Source organism: Myxocyprinus asiaticus, chromosome 26, assembly GCF_019703515.2.
Source record: "Myxocyprinus asiaticus isolate MX2 ecotype Aquarium Trade chromosome 26, UBuf_Myxa_2, whole genome shotgun sequence".
Lineage (NCBI taxonomy): Eukaryota > Metazoa > Chordata > Actinopteri > Cypriniformes > Catostomidae > Myxocyprinus > Myxocyprinus asiaticus.
In genome coordinates this window covers 41,965,171-41,987,264 of record NC_059369.1, presented here as the reverse complement: position 1 = coordinate 41,987,264, position 22,094 = coordinate 41,965,171, and the positions used below count along the sequence as shown (strand labels likewise).

General features: G+C 37.1%; 1 protein-coding gene across 1 annotated transcript in view; it reads right to left on the bottom strand.

The window, feature by feature from the left end:
• Window positions 1-21,675, bottom strand: part of LOC127416917 (neuroserpin-like) — a 29,141-nt gene extending 7,466 nt beyond the window's left edge. The window contains exon 1 of the mRNA XM_051656519.1: window positions 21,557-21,675. The gene's annotated coding sequence lies outside the window, so the exon portion shown is untranslated. The remainder of the gene's footprint in view (window positions 1-21,556) is intronic.
• Window positions 21,676-22,094: the final 419 nt, after the last annotated feature.

Sequence of the window (22,094 nt, the reverse complement as noted above, 5' to 3'; positions counted from 1 at the left end):
AGATAGTCAGACAGAATGTCACATGGATAGTCAGACAAACTGTCAGATAGATAGATAGATAGAGAGAGGGAGGGACATAAAGAGAGAGAGAGAGAGTAAGCAATTTAAAGCAGATCAAAGGCCTTCTGTGGGTTTGTGCCATCTTTGGAATGCTCCTGGGCAGCTATTGTTTATGTAAACAAGTGGCATGACAGTGCAGCTCCTATCTACTTGAATGGGGAAAGACCGAAATCTTCAAAACGGCTGGTCAAGATTACGATCAAAGAACATATTTCAAATCAGCAGTCAAATCTGACAACACTGGTCTCATAAATGGTGCTTCTTTACCTCAGATCACGCTCAAAAACACAATTTTCCCGACTTGACTAGCTAATGCGCATGTATATCTTGAGTTTATTGACAGACAATGTCTGTATCTAAGAAGTGGCTCTTTTACCTGTAAGGCAGGACTTCCTTTTCTAAATCCAATGACTGTTGGGAGTTTCAATTTCTCCTATTAATTTTAATAGAGGTGGCCCGTCTCTACGAAATAGTCTCTGGTTGGAGTTTGAATTAACAAGCATTCCGTTGGCCCATTTGATCATTCCGCCAATGTAAATCTGTAGGATTTTTCCATTTTTTGATCGTCCGTTGTGCAAGAACCGTGAGTCTGATACAGTAAGTTGGAAAAGACACAGCAAACTATTCCAGAACAGTCTGAAGAGCTGTTTCCCAAATGACGCATTACACTGTGCATTAACAATTTACACTATGCGCAGACATGTAGTGCATGAATTTTCAAAGTGTAGTACTGTCCCAAATGGAACACTTAACTGTTTTTCACAACAAGGACACATTTGGGGTTTAATATCTGACGGAAGTGACGTTCTAAATGCGTGCGATGTGTTGCTGCTAGCTTTAGCACGTTAGCCATCCTCAGTTCAACACTTGTATCTCAAATATCATCCATTTTCAAATAGTGTGGGGTGATGGTAAATCATAATCAAATTACATTTGTAAGGTGCTGTCTTCAAAGATGTTTTACTAGTTGCCCCATTCTCCATTATTTACCATTGTTTTGTCAGAACAGCATCGCAGTCAGGTAAGTCCGCCCCTTCCGCTACATACGCCAAAACGCGAGCACTGAGTGCAGGAAGTTTCCAACATTCCACGCTCTGTTTTGATGGTTGAAAAAGTGCATCATCCATGTACACAAAGTACACTTCTTATTGTTGTATTTTCAGTGTTGACATACTACTAGTCACACTACTTACACTACAAACATGACATAGAATAATGCAAAAGTGTGTGGTTTGGTACACACCTAAGGTCTGTACCAGATTTGGTGGATTTGTCAAGCCAACATAACTAGATAGGTAAAGTTTGTCTTGACAAAATGTTATGTTATCTTAAGCCACATCCACACTAATCCGTTTTCTTTTTCTGAACATCATCGTTTTCCATATTATGCGGTTATGGAGAAATGCCTTGAAACCCTCCATTTTTGGTGGAAAGAAACATCAATCTAGGATAGATAAGAGACGTAAACCTAGCAAAATGTATGCGTTTTCAAATGAAAACGTATTTGTCTGGACGTGGCCTTAAAGGACTATTCTGGGGTTAATACAAGTTGATGTTGGCGCTTCTATCCTTATGAGGACTCTCCATAGACATAATGATTTTTATACTGTACAAACTATAGATTCTATCTCCTAACCCTAACCCTACCCCTAAACCTAACCCTCACAAAAAACTTTCTGCATTTTTACATTTTCAATAAAACATCGTTTAGTATGTTTTTTAAGTGATTTGAATTATGGGGACACTAGAAATGTCCTCATAAACCACATTTATAGCATAATACCCTTGTAATTACCAGTTTTTAACCTAAAAAATTGTCCTCGTTAACCACACAAACCCGCCCACAGACACACACACACACACACACACACACATATAGAGGTTAATACAAGGATCGTGACAGGATCATGCGAGTGGTATCACATTGCTGTGACATCAGATCAAATTTACAAGTGCTGGCTAATGCTAAATGTAGATTTTCTAAAATTGTTATTCATGTCGGCACTAATGATGTCTGGCTTCGCCAGTCGGAGATCACTAGAGATAATGTTAAAGAGGTCTGTAAACTTGCAAATATGATGTCAGACACTATAATATGCTCAGGCCCCCTGCCTACACGTCATGGTGACGAGGTTTATAGTAGATTAGTGTCACTGAACGGCTGGATGTCTGAGTGGTGTCTGGAGAATAGCATAGGATTTATAGACAATTGGAAGAGTTTTTGGGGTAGACCTGACCTGCTAAAGAGAGACAGACTCCATCCCTCCAGGGACTAACTGGGGCCCAGGTCAGGAAGCAGACAAACTGGTTAATCCGAACATCTGCTTGCTGCCTTGAGATGTCACACAGGTCACATAAACTACAACACATTGAGAATGTATCACGTAGATCACATAGAGACTGTGTCTGTTCCCCGAACTACCAAACACAAAACTCTCGCTAAATCATTTAGAAAAAAATAAAAATAAAATTAAGATAAACATCATATAAAGGTAGGGCTACTAAACATTAGATCTCTTTCTACCAAAGCACTAATTGTAAATTAAATGATTAGAGATCATAGTTTGGATGTGCTCTGTTTGACTGAAACCTGGCTTAAACCAAAATATATTAGTTTAAATGAATCTACTCCCCCAGTTTATGTGGCTAAATTGGTTAGGAATAAAGCATCGACTGAACCAGATATTACGTCGCAGCACAATAGTAATGACTTCATTAATTTTTTACGGATAAAATTGAAATAATCAGAAATAAAATTGGAACCATGCAATCAACTGTCACAGCACCTCAGAAAACGGTGTCTCATGATTTTGCTCACAAGCAATTTCAATCCTTCGCTGTCATAGGTCAAGAAGAGCTAACAAAACTTATCAAAAAATCAAAAGCCACAACATGCATGTTAGATCCAATACCAACTAAGCTCTTAAAAGAGGTATTTCCAGTAATCTCGGAACCTCTTCTTAATATTATTAACTCCTCGCTATCCTTAGGACATGTCTCAAGAAACTTTAAAATGGCAGTTATCAAACCACTTATAAAGAAGCCTCAGCTTGATCCTTGAGAATTGGCTAATTACAGACTGATTTCAAATCTACCATTTATGTTGAAAATACTAGAAAAGGTAGTGTCCTCCCAACTATGTTCATTTCTACAGAGAAATGGAATATATGAACAATTTCAGTCAGGATTTAGACCTCATCACAGTACAGAGTCTGCACAAATGACTTGCTCTTATCATCTGATCGCAGCTGCATTTCTCTTCTAGAGCTATTAGATCTTAGTGCTGCCTTCGACATGACAGATCACGACATTCTCTTGAATAGGCTGGAGAATTATGTTGGCATTAGCGGACTTGCATTAGCATGGTTTAGGTCCTATTTATCAGACCGCTACCACTTTGTATGTGTAACCGAGGAATTGTCAAATCAAACAAAAATTAAGTATTTCAGTTTTAGGACCTCTGCTTTTCTCCTTATACATGCTTCCCCTGGGAGATATTATCAGGAATCGTGGAATAAGTTTCCACTGTTTTGCCGATGATACCCAACTTTAAATTTCTTCTAAACATAATGAAAATTCTCCAAATTAGCAGAGTGTATCAATGAAATCAAAGATTGGATGGCCAGAAATTTCCTTCTACTCAATTCCGACAAAATAGAGGTATTAATGATTGGACTGAAAACCTCTAAAAATAAGCAGCTAAAATATTATTTGACACTCGATGGATGTACTGTTACGTCCTCTTCTTCAGCAAAGAACTTAGGTGTTATATTTGATACCAATCTGTCTTTTGAAAATCAAATTTCCAATGTTTGTAGAACAGCATTCTTCCACCTGAGAAATACTGCTAAATTATGACACATGCTCTCTGTTGCTGATGCCGAAAAATCTAATTCATGCGTTCATGACCTCAAGACTAGATTATTGTAATGCATTACTGGGAGGATGTCCAGCAAGATCAATAAATAAACTTCAATTGGTTCAAAATGCAGCTGCCAGAGTGCTGACTAGAACTGAGAAATATGATCATATTAGCCCAATTTTATCATCGTTACATTTGCTACCTGTTAAATTTCGTTTTAATTTTAAAATTGTGTTAACTACATACAAAGCTTTGAATGGTCTAGCTCCACATTACTTAAGTGACCTTCTGATTCATATCCCGAGGTTACCAGAGCCTGCCAGATCCATCTCCGTTCCTGCTTGGAGTCGGACTCCACTGCAACATGTCGCTGAGAGATGATGACAAACTACAGCCAGTGCTAGCCAGGTATCACTTCAGTTTTTTTACTTCAGAGGATGAACTGATGGCAACTCCAACTGTAAGACATCGGATAATTCATATGCCACTGCCTGCACCTTGGACTTAGGATGGACCCCACCGAACCTCACCAAAATGACCTGCCGATTGAACTGCAGTGCACCTCATTAATCTCTGCCTGAATCACCATTGTCTATTGATGGACTACACTCTTGAAATAGAATACATAGACTATAATTTAATTGCCAGCAAAAGCCTTCATCAGCCAACTAACAAAGGACAATGCATCAATGTGAACTTCTGCAGTTAATCCAGGATGGACTTCAAAGACATTAGTCATTAATCTTAAAGTTATAACACACAAATAACTAATATTGGCATTATATTCATGTTGTTTAGCCAGAGGTGAATTGATTTCTCCATTAACCAACATCTTATGGAGTTTTGTGTTCCTTGCCACAGTCGCCTTCAGCTTGCTCAAAGGGGTTCTAAATACAATTATTATTTAATTATTTAATTTCTATACACATTTTACAATCATATTTAAATCAAACTACACAATGATCACTGTAGACATTATATATATTAACGGTTTCATTTTTTTTGTTTTTGTTAATGCATGATTTTCTGTAAAGCTGCTTTGAATCGACGTGTGTTGTGAAAAGCGCTATACAAATAAAAATGACTTGACTGTTTCTCCCACACATACTATACACACACATTTCCCCTCACATAGTACCTTCATCCTAGCATGGCACAGTCTCCCTGCTTTTGCCGTTGCCTGGCAACGGTGTTTTCCACTCAAATAAAGAATGCAGGGAGAATGTGGCCTTCTGACATTGTGTGATGGAGAGAAAGAGAGGTGGCACAGGTTGTGATGTAGGATGAAATGTGTGTGTGTGTGTGTGTGTGTGTTTGTGGTGTGGGGTGGGGAACAAACATGTTTTGCATGAGAGCTTTTGTATGTTAAAGAATGTGATGTGTACTCTATCCGTTGTGGTCTGTTTTTGTTCTAGAATGGTTTTCAGCAGATACAGTAACTATGGCTCACAACAATGACAGCAGTGATACTGTGTCTGAGATTTAAAGAACACAAAACAGTTTTACACAAGAAAAAAATTTGATTTTTTTGGAATTATCTGTATCTCTTCATAGATGGCTCTGAAACTGTTATCTAATCTTTATCGTCACCATATTCTAGTTTGAGCAATAAAATAGATTTGCCAGTACAACCGAGAGATCTTCTCGGTTTATTTAGTTATTTGGGTTTTTTTTTTTTTTTTGGTCACATGACAACAAAAAGGATACCTGTATGTTGGTAACACAACCTGACTTTTATTTGGTGGACAATGTTTTTTTTTTAAGAAATAGTAATGAAAGATCCTGAAGATTCCAAACTACTTATGCCAACATTTTTTTTTCTTTCAAGAATTTCAACTTTTAATGATACTTTTATTTATTTTACTGTCTCCAGATGGTTATACCACTTACACGTTTTTTTACTTTAGCCCCTAGAAAAAAATCAAAATGACTTTGAACTTAGAAATCGAAAACATTTTCATCATAGCAGAGGTCTATTCGAGTAATCTAGGGACCAACCACAACACAAGTTATATCCTTGTGACAACCTACAAAACCCTAGCATCGTGGAGGCGACTTTTGCACAGGTAAGCACCACTCACTCGCATTTTCTCTTTATAAAATGTAAAAATCTAGTTTTGTTACTCTATTGTTACACTATCTAGTGTTATGAAACACTATTTTCGGCACATATCTACTAATAAATACAAAGATGGATGAAAAAAATTGGAAATATCTTGCAGTTAATCTTCTAATGTCCTTCCTTACACAAAGGCAAAGACAATTTCTATTGTTTCAGCAGCCTCTACAACGTCACCAGTGAATTAACCTGACACAAGAGCCAGAAACAGAGCTGAATTGGGGTTTAATGTTGCTGATTTCTTTCTGGTTGGGGCCATTAGGGTGGTGGGAGTTTTCGACTGGTCTCGTTGCGTTCTCCCAGGTGGCCGTCAGACCTTTGTGTAGAATCCAGCCTGGGTGAGTGAAAGGTCAGGCTTGTCTGTTGGTTTTCAGGTGTACCCTCTCTTATTCCTCCACTCTCCTTTCTCTCTTATTCACAACCGGCCATCTGTTTTTCAGTCCAGACCACGGTCACCAGGGTCAGGTCCAGTTACACAAGCAGGGCGTGTCTGTGCACGTGAGTCTGAACGAAAGAGTCACTGAGATGAAGGGCTCAAGTCATGAGAGGTCAGGAATGATCAGATCTGTAGAAGAACAGATCTTGTATGCTTTGCAGGTCAGTAATGTCACATAAATTCCATCATCATTAGCTGATTTGTTCCACAATAATAGTATTTTTGGATTTGAAATTAATTTTTTATTTTAATGAAATTAGGCAAAGTTCAGAATGGCATACTACCAAACTACTCTAACTATGTCCGCTGCATATACACTTACTGGCCACTTTATTAGGACCACATGCACATCTACATATTTATGTGATTATCTAATCATCCAATCGTGTGGCAGCAGTGTAATATGTAAAATCATGCAGATATGGGTCAGGAGCTTCAGTTAATGTTCACATCAACCATCAGAATGGGGAAAAAAATGTGATCTCAGTGTTTTGACCGTGGCATGATTGTTGGTGCCAGACGGGCTGGTTTGAGAATTTCTATGACTGCTGATCTCCTGGGATTTTCACACACAACAGCCTCTAGAGCAGGGGTTGGCAACCTTTTTTGACATGGAGTGCCATTTTTTATTTTCCTGGTCAATGGCTGTGCCGATGCCTTTGTGGGCGCAGAGGGGTAATCACTAGCATGCAAGCAACAGTGAGAGAGGAGCAGGCTATTTTATATGAAGTTTTTCGCACCTGCATTCCAGTCTACATCTTGAAGTAATCCTTCTGCATGATCACACAGCGTGTTTTCATCAGCTGAATGGGAGCTTAAACACTATTAAAGTGTGACGAGACTCGCGCTGCACGTGCAAGCCATTCGCGCATCACGAGCAGACCAACCATTCAGCCCTTTTCAGTGAATCGCATCTGCAAAATCTTAAAACTTTATTTCCAGGTTTAATTTATATTTTGAATAATTAATATTTTGCCATGTGTGTTTTTTTAATCCCACGATGTGGGTTTATGTTTTCTCTTTTAATATTTTAATGTAATTTTGAGTGTGACTATGGTTTAAGAGGGTGTACCTTTATGCTGGGTTGGAAATCTCAAGGATTAATAGTGATGTTTTCTTTATCACATGACATGTTGTTCTGAAAGCAAAAAGAAACAAATGAAACACTGTCATCCGCGCAGACTGACCGGAGCAAAGTGGGCACGTTTACTCAAGCGATTAACTGAAAGTGAAGCGCTGCTGACTCCTGATGCATGAATGGCTTGCACGCGCAACGCACGTCTAGTCATATTTTAACTTTTTGTTTAGTCTCCCATTCAGCTCATGAAAACTCACTGCAGCCTCAGTTTCCTGTTCTAAGCTGACAGTAGTGGTACCCGGAGGGGTCTTCTGCTGCTGTAGCCCATCCGCCTCAATGTTCGACGTGTTGTATGTTCAGAAATGCTTTTCTGCATAGCACTGTTGTAACGCGTGTTTATTTGGGTTACTGTGACCTTCCTGTCAGCTTGGACCAGTCTGGCCACTCTCCTCTGACCTCTGTCATTAACAAGCCATTTTCACCAACACAACTGGCGCTTGCTGGATGTTTTTTGTTTTTCGCACCATTCTGAGTAAATTCTAGAGATGTGCATGAAAATCCCAGGAGATCAGCAGTTACAGAAATACTCAAACCAGCCCGCCTGGCACCAACAATCATGCCAAGGTCTAAATCACTGAGATCACATTTTTCCCCATTCTGATGGTTGATGTAAAAAGTAACTGAAGCTCCTGACCCATATCTGCGTGATCTGCTGCCACACAATTGGCTGATTAAATAATCGCACGAATAAGTAAATGTATAAGTGTACCTAATAAAGTGGCCAGTGAGTGTATATGCTGCCTTTATGGCACCAGAAGGACGCCAGGTTCATTCTTGCATATTTCTTGGGGAAGTCTTATTTTGAAACCGTATTTAGTCAGCTTCCAGACGATAATGCCATTTTCTCTGTGTAAAAGTTTAAAATGTGCATCAAATAGTTACTGATATATGTAAATGTTTCTGATCAAAAACAGCAAGTGATAAGGTAGCTGCATTGAGAAAAATGAATAAAACTTTCCACTACAGAAACCGTACTGTCGTCCACCATTTTGAAAGTTTAAGGCAATTTGGAAACTCAGGTATCAAAATTGTCTCTAAATTTCCCAGTTGTAATTAAAACTTGAGGGGGCAGAATGATAATTTGTATTACCATAGTTTTGGTATTCCTGTATTATTACTATGGTTTTACTACAAAGATCATGGTTAAAATATGGTTACAGTAGTAAAACTCTGGAAAATTGTGTGGTTATGGTTTTAATACAAATACCTGAGTTCAACTATAGTTACTGTAGTGTAACCAAGGTAAACCTTGTATTTGCCCTTGTTTTACTACAATTTGATTACTTTTTTATAAAGGATGGATAAAACTATTATGAGGAAACTCAAAATAATTGTGAGGCAGTGCAATATATGGCGAGGGAACGCAATACATGGTGAGAGAACTCAAACTCAAAACGTATAGCAAAGGAACAAACAATTGCGTGGGAATGCAAAACTTATTGTGAGGAAACAAACTTTTGCGAGGGAGCACAAAACTATTGTGAGGGAACACAAAATTATTGTGAGGGAACACAAAACTTATTGCAAGGGAACACAACCATCGCGAGGAAACGCAAAATTATTGGGAGACAATGCAAAACTTATTGCGAGGGAAAATAAAAATGATTGCGAGAGAACACAAAACTTAGTGTGAGGAAACAAACTTTTGTGAGAGCGCAAAACTATTGTGAGGGAACGCAAAAGTTATTTTGAGGGAACGCAAAATTATTGTAAGAGAACACAAAACTTATTGCAAGGGAACACAAAACTATTGTGAGGAAACACAAAACATTTTCCAAGGGAACGCAAAACTACTGCGAGGGGACAAAACTTATTGGGAAGGAACAAAAAACGTATTGTGAGAGAGTCCAAAACTATTGCAAGAAAGCAAAACTTATTGCGAGGGAGCGCTAACCTTATTGTGAGGGAACACAAAACTGTTATGGAGAGCAAAACAGTTGTTAGGAATGCAATTTTTTTTTTTTTTTTTTTTTGTGAGAACACAAAATGATATCACAAAAAAATTCCCTCCCTGTCATCTAAGAGGATACATAGTAATGCACAGAAACCACATGTGGAAAAGTTTTAGTTTTTATCTAAAGGTCTTATATATTTTAAAGGCTAAATACAACCCAACATGTTTGTGTTGTTTTAATAATACGTCGTTAATTGAGGCCGTCTACATAAAAATCCCCTAAACCTAAAGCATGAGCAATAGTGTTAGTGATTCTTGCCATAGCAGTCACAACTAATGAGACCTTGAGAAACTGCCAGTGTTTTTAATCACCTCAAAGCACATTCCAGAGGTTAACTCGGTCCAGGGTCAAGCTGTATGCAAACATTCAGATTTTCCTGAGCAAGTCTGATATATGGCATGCAAACCACAAAGCCAAGACAACACTGTACGTTTTTCCTCAAGCGAAATTAAGCTTTTAAGTAAATGCCTGTGTTTCACACAACTCTCACAAACACAAACAGAGCAACTGCTCTAACTATGTCCTACCCTCCCAACCATTCAAACTGTACTCAACTAACAGGTGGCACTTTTTTTTTTTTATCTCCGACTGTTTTTATCTGTTTGATAAACTCTTCCCAAGCATATTGAGCAGGAGCGAGTATCTTTAACAAGGAAGGCATGCCAAAGTAAACAGCTCGAAATTTCCCAGATACGATCGCTCATTCACCTCTGAATGAGAAACACAGCTGATGGCCCCAGAACTCACCCTCCACATCCATCAGCCCCCATTTTCCTGACAGTATGGCCCAGATAAAGTAGAGCATACTGGGTATGCTGCCATCTCTCTCCTTTTGCCTCCAGAAGTCTACAGAGGATAGACCCAGTGGTGTAGTGCTGTCAAGAAGGGACACAGAGGATGACACTGGGAACATGAGCAGAATTTGATGGCAGGAGAAATGTCAAGTGAGTTGAGGATAAGTCAGAATAAGATTAAATAAGATAAAAGCCAGAATAAGATAAAATATTCAGAGGTAGAGCCATCTAGAAGGCAGTCATGAGGAAACTCCAGAGAAGACAGAGCGAGCCCAGGGTCAGCTTTAATTAACTCTAATAAACAACCTGTCACCTGTAGGAACCAGCTGATCACTGCCGTATAGGACCGTCATGTCTACTGCTAGCTCTTATCTTTAACATCAGATATAAAAAACATAGAAAACAAGCTAAGCAGACTTATGAGGACTCCTAAGGTTTATGCCGTTTTAGGGGCCATTCATACTAATAGCTTTTTACAATTGTTTTTCGATGCAAACATGCATTAAATGGACATCGTTGACCATTGTGACGCATCTAGATGTTTTTAGCATCTCATGCAGGAGCGGTGCATTTATTAGACACCGTCACACCTGGTCTACACTGGATGCGTCCATTGACGCGATGCGCTGCAATGGCTTGAGGTTGTCTCCACGAAGCTTTGAAATGAACTTTCTAAATGATGTGCCGATAACAGGGACCAATCAGCTTTTGGCTCGAATAGACCTGAGCAATGGTTAAATGGGTGAATAACCTGTATCATCATACTTCAGTTCAATGCAAATCCACTGGTATAAACATTTACTATACTTCTTACATAATTATCATTATAAGGTGAGTCCCAAACCGCACACTTCTGCACTATTTTATGTCTTTTTCACTTACAAAAACTCTAAAGTTCTGACAAACTTGCAGCAAACGGCACTCATTATTTTTACATGCAAATGAGCTCGCGATTCACCGCAAACGTTTGCCAGAAGTTTGCAGCTCTTCACGTGGTGAACCTGCAGCAAACCTTTGGCGTCAATGAAGATTTTGCAGCAAAGCTCATTTACATGTGAAAAAAAAGGAGTGCCAAATTTGCAGCAAGTTTAAATTTTTGTAAGGGTTTGTAGCGTAAGTAGTGCGAGTAGTATGTCATCACTGAAAAGGCAACAAAAAGAAGTGTACTACGAGAACCCGGAATATGCACTTCTTCAACCGTCAAAACAGAGTGTGTTATGTTGGACACTTCATGCACTCAGCACTCGCGGCTTGCTGTATGCAGTGGAAGGGGCGGAGTTACCTAGCTGTATTGCTGGTCTGACAAAACAGTTGTAAATAATGTAGAATGTAGCAACTAGGGAAACCTCAGTGAAGACAGCACCTTACAAATCTGAGTTGAATGCTTTACCATTACCCCACGCTGTGTGAATATGTACATTGTTTGGGATACAAATGTTGAACTGATGTTGGCTAATGCGCTAAAGCTAGTGGCAACACATCACGTTTGAAACTTCCCTTATAAAAAAATCGAAACTTGCCGCAAATTTAGTTTCACATGCAAATGAGCTTGTGATTCGCCGCAAATGTTTGCCATAAGTTTGCAGCTCTTCACCGGTAGTGGTGAACCTCCGGCAAACAATTTGCAGCAAGTTTTCCGCAAAGCTCATTTGCATGTGAAAATGATCTGTGGCGAATTTGCAGCAAGTTTGCGTCAAATTTGCAGTGAACTCTCAATTTTTGTAAGGATTCCATTAGCTGTTAAAAGGCAAATTCTTCTGTGTACTGAAACGTTCCACTTGGGACAGTACTGTACTTTGAAAATGCATACACTACATGGCTGAGTGTATAGTGTACAGTGTCGTGTGGGACACCAATAATGTTATTGTTGCTAAAATTGCATATACATGTTGTTAGAAACAAAATATGATTGAAATTAGAGACCAGAAACGAGCTGGCTTTTAAGTAAAAAGGGGGTCGAGTCGAAATGATTTTTTGTGGTAATAAACATTATGGCACACGCTGTTGATTGAGTTTAAAGGAATATTCTGGGTTCAATACAAGTTAAGCTCAATCAACAGCATTTGTGGCATAATGTTGATTACCACAAAAATATATTTCGACTCACATTAGCATTAACATTATCCGAGCAAAAATCAAGGTCACAATGAGACACTTACCATGGAAGTGAATGTGACCAATTTTTGGAGGGTTTAAAGGCAGAAATGTGGAGCTTATAATTGTATAAAAGCACTTACATTAATTCTTCTGTTAAAACTCATGTATTATTTGAGCTGTAAAGTTGTTTAAATTGACATTTTTACAGTCATTTTAGGGGTTAGGGTTTGTTGACTTTAAATCGCCATGGCAGCGAAGTTGTAAAATTGTCTATAACTTTTCCCAGAAAATGTTAGTAAGTTATTTTATCACTAAAATCATTTTAACACACATATTGTTTACATCATGTGGCAATACTTTTGAAAAAGTGAGTATTTTATCGTTCAAAAATTGGTCCATATTCACTTCCATTGTAAGTGCCTCACTGTAACACAGATTATAGGTTTTTTATTTTAAGGAGAGTCAAAATTAATTTTTGTGGTAATAAATATTAAGCCACAAATGGTATCGATTGGGCTTAACTTGTATTGAACCCAAATATTCCTTTAAATTGTATTGAACTCGGAACATTCCTTTAAAAAAAGGATAGTTGACCAAAAATGAAAATGTACTCTTTTAATGTATACACCTCGTTGTTCCAAACCTGTGTGAAGCACAAAGGAGATGTTAGGCAGAATATTAGCTTAAATCACCATTCACTGCCATTTTCTGGAAAAAAACATGCAATGCAAGCGAATGGTGACTGACACTTACATGCTATCTAACATCTTCCTTTGTGTTTCACTGAAGAATAAAGTCAAACGGGTTGGAACATGAAGGTGAGTGAATTACGACAGAACTTACATTTTTTGAGTGAACTATCCCTTTAATGTCAAATAAAAAAATGGATGGAGGTTTTACATGTCAATCAGACATCTCTTCCTGTCTAAGTGGGTGGTTCTTGGCCAGAATAAGCTGCAGTATATGGACCAGACTTTATACTAATAGTTCAAGTCTGACAACACAAGACTAACCCTGCATCTGAAATCTCACACTGTCGCAGTATGTACTATATTCGATTAAGGATCCACTTCTTGGCCGGTAAAACATTACGTTCTTTAGGTATGTATGTGAGTAGTATGAATAGATTCCGGACTTCATCCTGGGACGTGGGTATTGACCTGTGACATGAATATATGATGTAAAAACAACAACCGTGAAAATAATCTACTCTGGTTTAGTTATACAAGCACCATTTAAGCACAAGGAACAACTTTCTTGGTATATACAGCATATCACTTTCAGTTGAAAAGAGTCCGACTTGCAGTCTTCTCCACCGTTTAAAAAACATTCCAGTGTATGAACATAAAGTCTCCTCAGCTCCCGAGGGATTATGGGACAGTAAAGTGTCCAGTCGATCCGCGTTTTTGAATGCTGAGGATTCGGACATACTACTCCATTGGCATACTGTTTTTGACATACTATATAGAAAGGACGAATGTATGTTCGGATGCATCATAAGGTTTTCATTGTTCTAGAGGCAGCACTGCTGAGGTACCGAGGTTCACTTTAAGAAATGCAACCTAGAAAAAAAATGGACACACCAAAAACCAAAGAAATACAGATGGGTTTAGAGTACCCAGGCTCTTATCCACCCAGCAGTGCCTGTACCACCCAGGTCACAACATTGCATCATCCAACTATCATTAGAGGGTTAGCATCTGGCTCTTACTGAGAGTGCCAATGCAGAGATTCAGAGTAAAGAGGCTTTAACTACTTTGTATGTGTGTGTGTGTGTGTGTGTGTGTGTGTGTGTGTGTGTGTGATATTATCTCTCTCCATCTGCACTGGAGCAACTGTCCAACAGTATTGCCCGCCGCTGGAAAATAAACACAAAACAGAGCCATAAATCGCTGCCATCATAGAGAACACCAGGCTAATGCATGTGGCTATATTATAAATAATATGAGGCAGCTTATCTTCTGCAATCATGGGACAAATCTGTCTTTCCATCTGTCACTTGAAAGTCACTTGAAAGTCGTTCCTCTGCCGGTTCAATCAGACCTTCCTCGTTCTTTTCCTTGGGTTGCCTTAACACAGACAATCACCCGAGTTTAACTCTCTCTCACAGCATGCCATGGTGATGAAGCTGAAATCCTTCTTAGGTGTTTTTATCCTTGCTAAGTTCGAAGGCACTTCCTCCCTCCCAGTGCTGACGAGAGCAGACATGACTCAGGATTGCAGGCATCCTTCAAAAACAACCCCCCCAATTGCTCGTGGGCTGCCAATGCACACATGCTTCAAATCACCTCATTTATTCACCTGTCCTACAACACGTCAATTCAGCGATTCTAGCATCTGCAATGTAAGATCAACAATGTTTCTATTTTGACTAATGAAAATGATCTGTTGCCCAATTAATTCTGAATGCTTGAACTTTTTTAAGCGCTTCTAAAGCACAGAGATCAACACGTAAATACATTTTCCAGGCACAGTTGAAGTTAAGGTCTACCGCTAGCATCAGTGTTGTTGAATACTACAGAAGAGAATTCTTGATTTTAGAATACAGTTCATGAAATTGTCCCTCAGTTTGTAAAATTAAGCATAAATAGTGTTGACACAGTAATGCACTTACAAAAGACACTACACCACCATAAACTTTAAAACAGACACTATTTCGAAGATTTAGCTACAGTACTTTCCCACATTATATGTGTTAACTAGTGTAATGGAATTGCTTACTAACCTTGTCTGCGCAAAGGTATACCCAATGTTTACTGTCATGACCATTTAAAGCCAATAAAAACTGGCAAGGATAGCAGAAACTCACTGTTTACATAGAGAAACATTTACTCACTGGAATTACACCTGTAATGATTACCAGAACTTCATACCCTTAGAAAGTAACCCACAGCTAGGGTGTCTAGGATGAATTGGCCAAGTATACAGCTGAAATAATGCACAATTTTGTACTGAAGAATTAATGTGTTTTAAAATAATATGAGTTGTGCATTTCTGCTTTTATATCCTCCGGTAAACTTGCCCCAGAGACTTCCATTGTAAAGGCATTACTGTAAACATGATTTTTGTTTGTTTTAACAAACCGAGGGACAAATTTAATAGCCAAAATTTTCTATGGTAATCGACAGCATGCACAGATGCTATCCACAGAGCTTATAACTTCTTTTAAACCTGGAACATTTAACATTTATCCCAGAGTTATGTCTTGCCCCATAGACTTCCATTGTAATTGCATTACAGTAAACATGACTTGTTTTTTTGTTTTTTAATGGGAGACAATTCAAAATTATTTTCTTTGGTAATCGACAGTATGCAGAACTTGTATTGATGGAACTTTGGAACATTCCTTAAATGTCAATTTATGCGTATTACTTATTCGGGTAACACTTTATAACACTTTCCATACCTTAATATTAGTTAATGCATTGGGTATCATGAAGAAACAATTAATTAACATATTAATCTTTGTTAATGTTAGTTAATAAAAATACAATTGTTCATTGTTAGTTCATAGTGCATTAACTTATGTTAACAAATACAACTTTTTTTCAAACTTTTGATTTTAAAAATGTATTAGTATTAAAATTAACATGAACTAAGATTATTAAATGCTGACAAAGTATTGTTCATTGTTAGTTCATGTTAACTAATTTTGCTAACTATGTTAACAAATGGAACCTTACTGTGAAGTGTTACCCTTATACTCATAGAGCGAGTATGTGTGAGTTTCTCTGCTAAAAGTCATCCACACAGAATATGAGGTTCTTCCACTGCGATTAAGCTTCACCATCAAGCTGTGAATCTCCTCATTATTGCTGAAACTGAATGACTTTTACTGATAGAATTAGATCCCCCATCACACGAACCCATCCGAGAGGAGACCCGCACAGAATGTACTCAATGCAGAGCACAAGAAAAATTAGAAAGATGCAGACTAAATTAACATGTACTTGCTTTCCAGTAGAGAAAATCAGGAGAATAAAAATAATCTATGAGGCCTAAATAACTAGGAGAAAAAACCTTGTTGTTGCTCCTCTATGCTGTCCAGAACATCAACATGTTCTCAGAAGCAGATTAATATTTGCTCTGGACAGTTAGGGCACAATGAACAGTTCTGCCTATGGCCTAATGTTGAAGCCCATTGATGTGACATAATAATAATAATAATTAAAAAAAGCAATCAATAACAATCAGCTTTGCATTTGCTTAGAAAGTTAAATATATTATGCACATTTAGAGACATTGCCTTTGAGAGAGTGCAGATGTTGCCTGGATACTTTTTCAGCCATCTTTGCTTTCCTAAGGGCAAGCAATGAGTGACAGTACTGGCACAGTCCCCCAAAACCAGATATGCCATCATCTAAAAATCAATATTTCAAGCCGTGGCTCAAAATCAGATTTTAAGTGGATGTGACTGATACTGTAAGTCATCTCATTTAATGGAACATTGAAGGTTGTCCACTGTAAACTGAAAGACGCAAGTATATACTGTATGTGTGTTTTGTGCACAAAAAAGCAAAGGGTAAATTGTAAATCTGTCAAATTAAACAGCAAATGAATCAGCCTGACCTCAAGAAAATAATGTGACACTGGCCACATTTTTCCAAAATTATATTACGTGGTTCATTACACACGTATTGAGGAAATTCCAAGGTGAAATATCCACTGAGTGGCAATAAAAGCAAGTTACATTTTCTGCCAAACAGATGAGGTTTTTTTAAGGTTAATGCTCTATCGAGTTTTAAATCAACAGATCTGACATCCCTACCCTAAACCTTAAACCTAAACCTAACCGATAGTGTCATAAAAAGCAAATGTGAAATGATAAACAATTGCTGATGCAACCACGTCATTTTGTGGAGCTTCTATGACACTTTCGACTCACGTGTCGACTCGCGTACTCATCAGGACTCGTACTCCGGTCTTTTGTATCGCAAGTGCAACGCTCTATCAGTTGAGCTACCGCACAATTTGATCGTGCTTGAACAAGCTTGTAAATGTAGATGGTTATGCAGTTCAAATGTTAAAATGTATCGCCTTAGAAGCAGATGCGCTATAGTAAAAGTGTTTTGATGTCATAAGACAGCATTATGTGCGGAACAGGACAAAAAATTAGTGTTTATGTGCTGTTTTACTTACAATTTATGTGAATGGGAATAAAAGTCATTGTTATTTTAACACTTTTAATGTTAATTTCACCAGGAAACTGGCACGAGATGTTAAATTTGCCACATACAAATTATTTTGTAAAAATATACTGTAGGTGTTTTAACATGATTCTATGAGACGTGGTTGCAGATAACTTAAAACATTGTTAATCTTCTACATTTACATAACAATGTTCCAGTGTGCTATAAATAAAAGTAAACTATCCAGGCCTGAAATTTTCTGGACACAAAAACAACCTCTCCTCTCTCTAACCATCATTAGTGTACGCACAACTACTTTAAGGGTAATTCCGCCATTTAGTTAATTTCAACCACACGCCCTCACTTCAAAACCCCGCCCTCCAAAGATATACCAGCACACCTGATGTCAGCAAACTCATCAGTTCATGGGCAGTGTTTCCGATTAGCTAGTTTTCTGGTTCACTTAAAAAAAACAGAGCGTCTAATAGAAATCTCAAATTTAAATATCCCATGCAAGTCTCTGATATTCTGCTCTCTAGAAATAGCAATGTAATTGTAAGTTTGTGGGATTTTTTTAACCTGTTTTTTCGTCCACCAAGCAGAAATGTGTTATTTATTGATATATAGTTTACGTTACATTATTTATATTGAGAATTGAGTGAGAATAAATGATTATATGATCATATGCAACAGGAAAGTTATGCTGATTTTACTTCACCATGGAGTGTTATGGTCATGTTTTGGATTTTTTCTGCAGAATGCAAAACATATATATGCATGTACACCTACAAACGCACATATCATTTCACAAGTAAAATTGATAGTTTTAAAAACATGTTCTATTTCACGTGTAAAATTATACAATATATATATAAATATATATACACACAAAAAAAAAAAAAAAAGTTTTGAAACACGACTGAAATGTTTCTCATTATCCTAAAAATCGTTTGATCTGAAGGCGAATGCTTAAATGTTTGAAATTAGTTTTGTAGACAAAAATACAATTGTGCTACCATATTAATTTATTTCATTATAAAACTAAAATTTAATAAAAATAAAAAAAACAAGTTTTTGAAATTGATGACTTGGACCAAATAATAAAGAAAAGCAGCCATTAAGTGCCCAACATGATGGGAACTCCTTCAGTACTGTTTAAAAAGCATCCCAGGGTGATACCTCAAGAAGTTGGTTGAGAAAATGTCAAGAGTACATGTCTGCAAATTCTAGGCAAAGGGCGACTACTTTGAAGATGCTGTAGATTCCATAGTTTTGATCACTTTACTATTATTCTAAAATGTAAAAAAAAAAAAAAAATATTATAAAAAAAAATGAGTGTTTCAAAACTTTTGACCGGTAGTATATATATATATATATATATATATATATATATATATATATATATATATATACACACACACACATGGAAGGCAAATAAAATGGAACATGCTTAGACAGATGCGTAAGTGTAAGTCTGGGATTATTTTAACCTGTTTTATCGTCCACCAAGCAGAGATTTGTCAGTCTGATAGCATAGAAAAATATTAACACACCTCTCCTTAACCAGCCACATGATTTGAAGCATCATTCATGTCTTTAGCACAATAGTGCTAAATTAGTTTCAAGCTAAAATTCAATCATAAGGGTTAGGGATTAGACACCACTAATTACAGGGCTTTAAATAAATAATTACTAATTACTGCATTTGGAACAAAAAATTACATGATGCAATTTATTTTGTTTTTTATTATAATTTTTTTTTTTATTTTTTTTTTTTTGTCTGGATCTATTAAGCTTTTCTAAAATAAATTAAAGATACAATTCATCCAAACCAATTACTTCAATACACATCTACTATGATGAACATGTTTTTAATTTCTGCGTTCAATGTCATTTTGAAGGTTTTATTCTGAGTAGTGTAAACAGTCCAGAGACAGTAAATAATAATAATAATAATAAAAATCAATGTCTCATTAAAAGCTGAAGTTCTTTAAAAACATAAATGTTGGCATAAGTACTTTGGAATAATTGTTTATTATTATTATATTACTATTTTTTTAAAATAAGTAGTTAAACAAAAGTTTAAAAGTTTAAAGTTTTTTACTTTTTCCACCAAATCAAAGTGAATTGTCACCAACATGCAGCATGACAATAAAATCAAAGAGGACCCCTTTAGACCCTCATGACTGTGAAGTTTTTAAAAAAATATATCAGATATTTCAATATTTATATGAAAAGACCATTTTTGACCTATGTGCTGATTGTGCCAATACATCTGAAAAAGCACTTGAGCAGCCACTGTTATTTGTGCTTTTAAATAAGAAGCTCATCCACGCCTGCAAAACAGCAATCAATCGAGGAATCAATATCCACTGATTGGAGGTGTTCACCAATGAGCCCACATATACATATATACAGTATGTGTGTGTGTGTGATTGGCAGCCCTTGAGACCACAGCAGAGGGCTTGGAACGATGGGCTGCAATTCTATTACAACTCCTTTGCACCTTCATGCAGCTTGTCATCCAGTCCGTTCTATTCTTCTCTCTTCCCTCATCCCTCTCCTATCGATCTGTCGCTTTCATTGCCTCCCATTTTGTACCGATTGCACTTTAACACCTAATTTACCCTCCCTCTCCTTTAGTGGATATATTCTACATTACACATACTCTTTCAAGCACACCTTATCTCCACGTGAGAGAATCCCACCAGCTTTGCACACAACAAACCAGCTATTTTACAGCAGCCCAGCAAGGAGAGCTTGGAAGGGAGGTACAATCTCCCTCTCCCTATGCGACTCATTTACAGAAACGTGAAATAGGATTTTCTTGCAGGAGAAGATTTACGCATCCCCAGACATGCTCCCCCCACGCCCAAATGTGAGAGGATGCAATGCTGCCTGCATTATTCACATATCCTCTGCTGCCCTTTTCTGATTCAACAATTTAATTACTGACTCTAGACCACAAGGAGTGTTTAAAAATAGAAAATGTATAAAAAGCCAAGAATATCACTGAAAAAAACACATGCAGGGGAATATCAATAGATTGAGAATTGAGTGAGAATAAATGGTTATATGATCATTAAAACAAGAGGGAAAATATGCTGATTTTACTTCATTATAGAGTGTTATGGGTTATGGTCATGTTTTGGATTATTTCTGCAGAAGGAGATTATTTTTCTGCAGAATGCAAAACATTTATATGCATGTACACCTGCAAACGCACATATCATTTCACAAGTAAAATTCATAAGTTTTAAAAACATGTTCTACTTCACATAAAATATGTATATATATATATATATATATATATATATATATATATATATATATATATATATGTATGTATGTATGTATGTATGTATGTATGTATGTATGTATATCAGAATGAGCTTTAATGCCAAGTGTGCTCTCATACACAAGGAATTTTTTGGTGATATGAGAAACAAGCAAGTGCACACAGAACATTACAAGTGAGACACAGAATATAAAACAAGGTAAGAGTATAAATAGACATACAAACAAATAGGACATATAACATAGAATGGCGTATGTACATGTGCAAGTGGTGATATATGTGCAAGGTAGGGGTATGTACAGTTATTGAATTAAATATGAGTGAATTTACATATGTACATGACATATTTATACATTATTGCACTATGGGAGTCCTGAAGGCAGTTTAATTGTTCATGTGGTAAATGGCCTGATGATAAAAATAAATAAAATAAATAATAATAATAATAATAATAATAATAATAATAATAATATATATATATAATACACATGGAAGGCAAATTAAACGGAACATGCTTTGACAGATGCGAAAAAACATTCACATCTGCACACCCCCTCTTGTAGAAAAGAAAACCAACATATCGTAAATAGCTTAATGAAAATGAATTATGAAATTTGCAGAATACATTTTTGTATGTTAGCCTGAGAAGGTGCGTGGAAATGTCTTACCGTGAGATATCAGAGAGATGGTGATGCTATGTGATGCTGATGTTGAATTCTGCTTTCCTCCGCACACTCACACCTTTATTATGAAAGGCGGTCCCGCCCTCTCTCTCTCTCTCTCTCTCTCTCTCTCTCTCTCGCTCTCTCTCTCTCTCTCTCTCCTGATTGGTCAGATTTAACATTTGCTTTAAATTACCCTTATTGATCTTGTTTTTCCTATTTTAGTTTTTTATGCTAAATTACTGTTATTACGTTAAATGTTAAATTAAAAATAAGTAAATATAAACCTGACAGAGATTAATACAAAAAGAAATACGTGTCTCGTTCCAAGAAAACTGTGAATGGACGAAACGGACGACAATCTTTTGACTGAGCGTCGTGAGGTTTCACAAAGGGTATCAAGGGGGTTGTAGTTTTTTATCCAGCCGCTTCGTATCGGACCGCAGTGTTGAAAGTCTGTCAGAGGACTACAAAACGTCACACCTCTCATCGCCCTATTCCAACACTGTCCTCTGATTGGTGCTTACCGCCACACTGCCCCGCC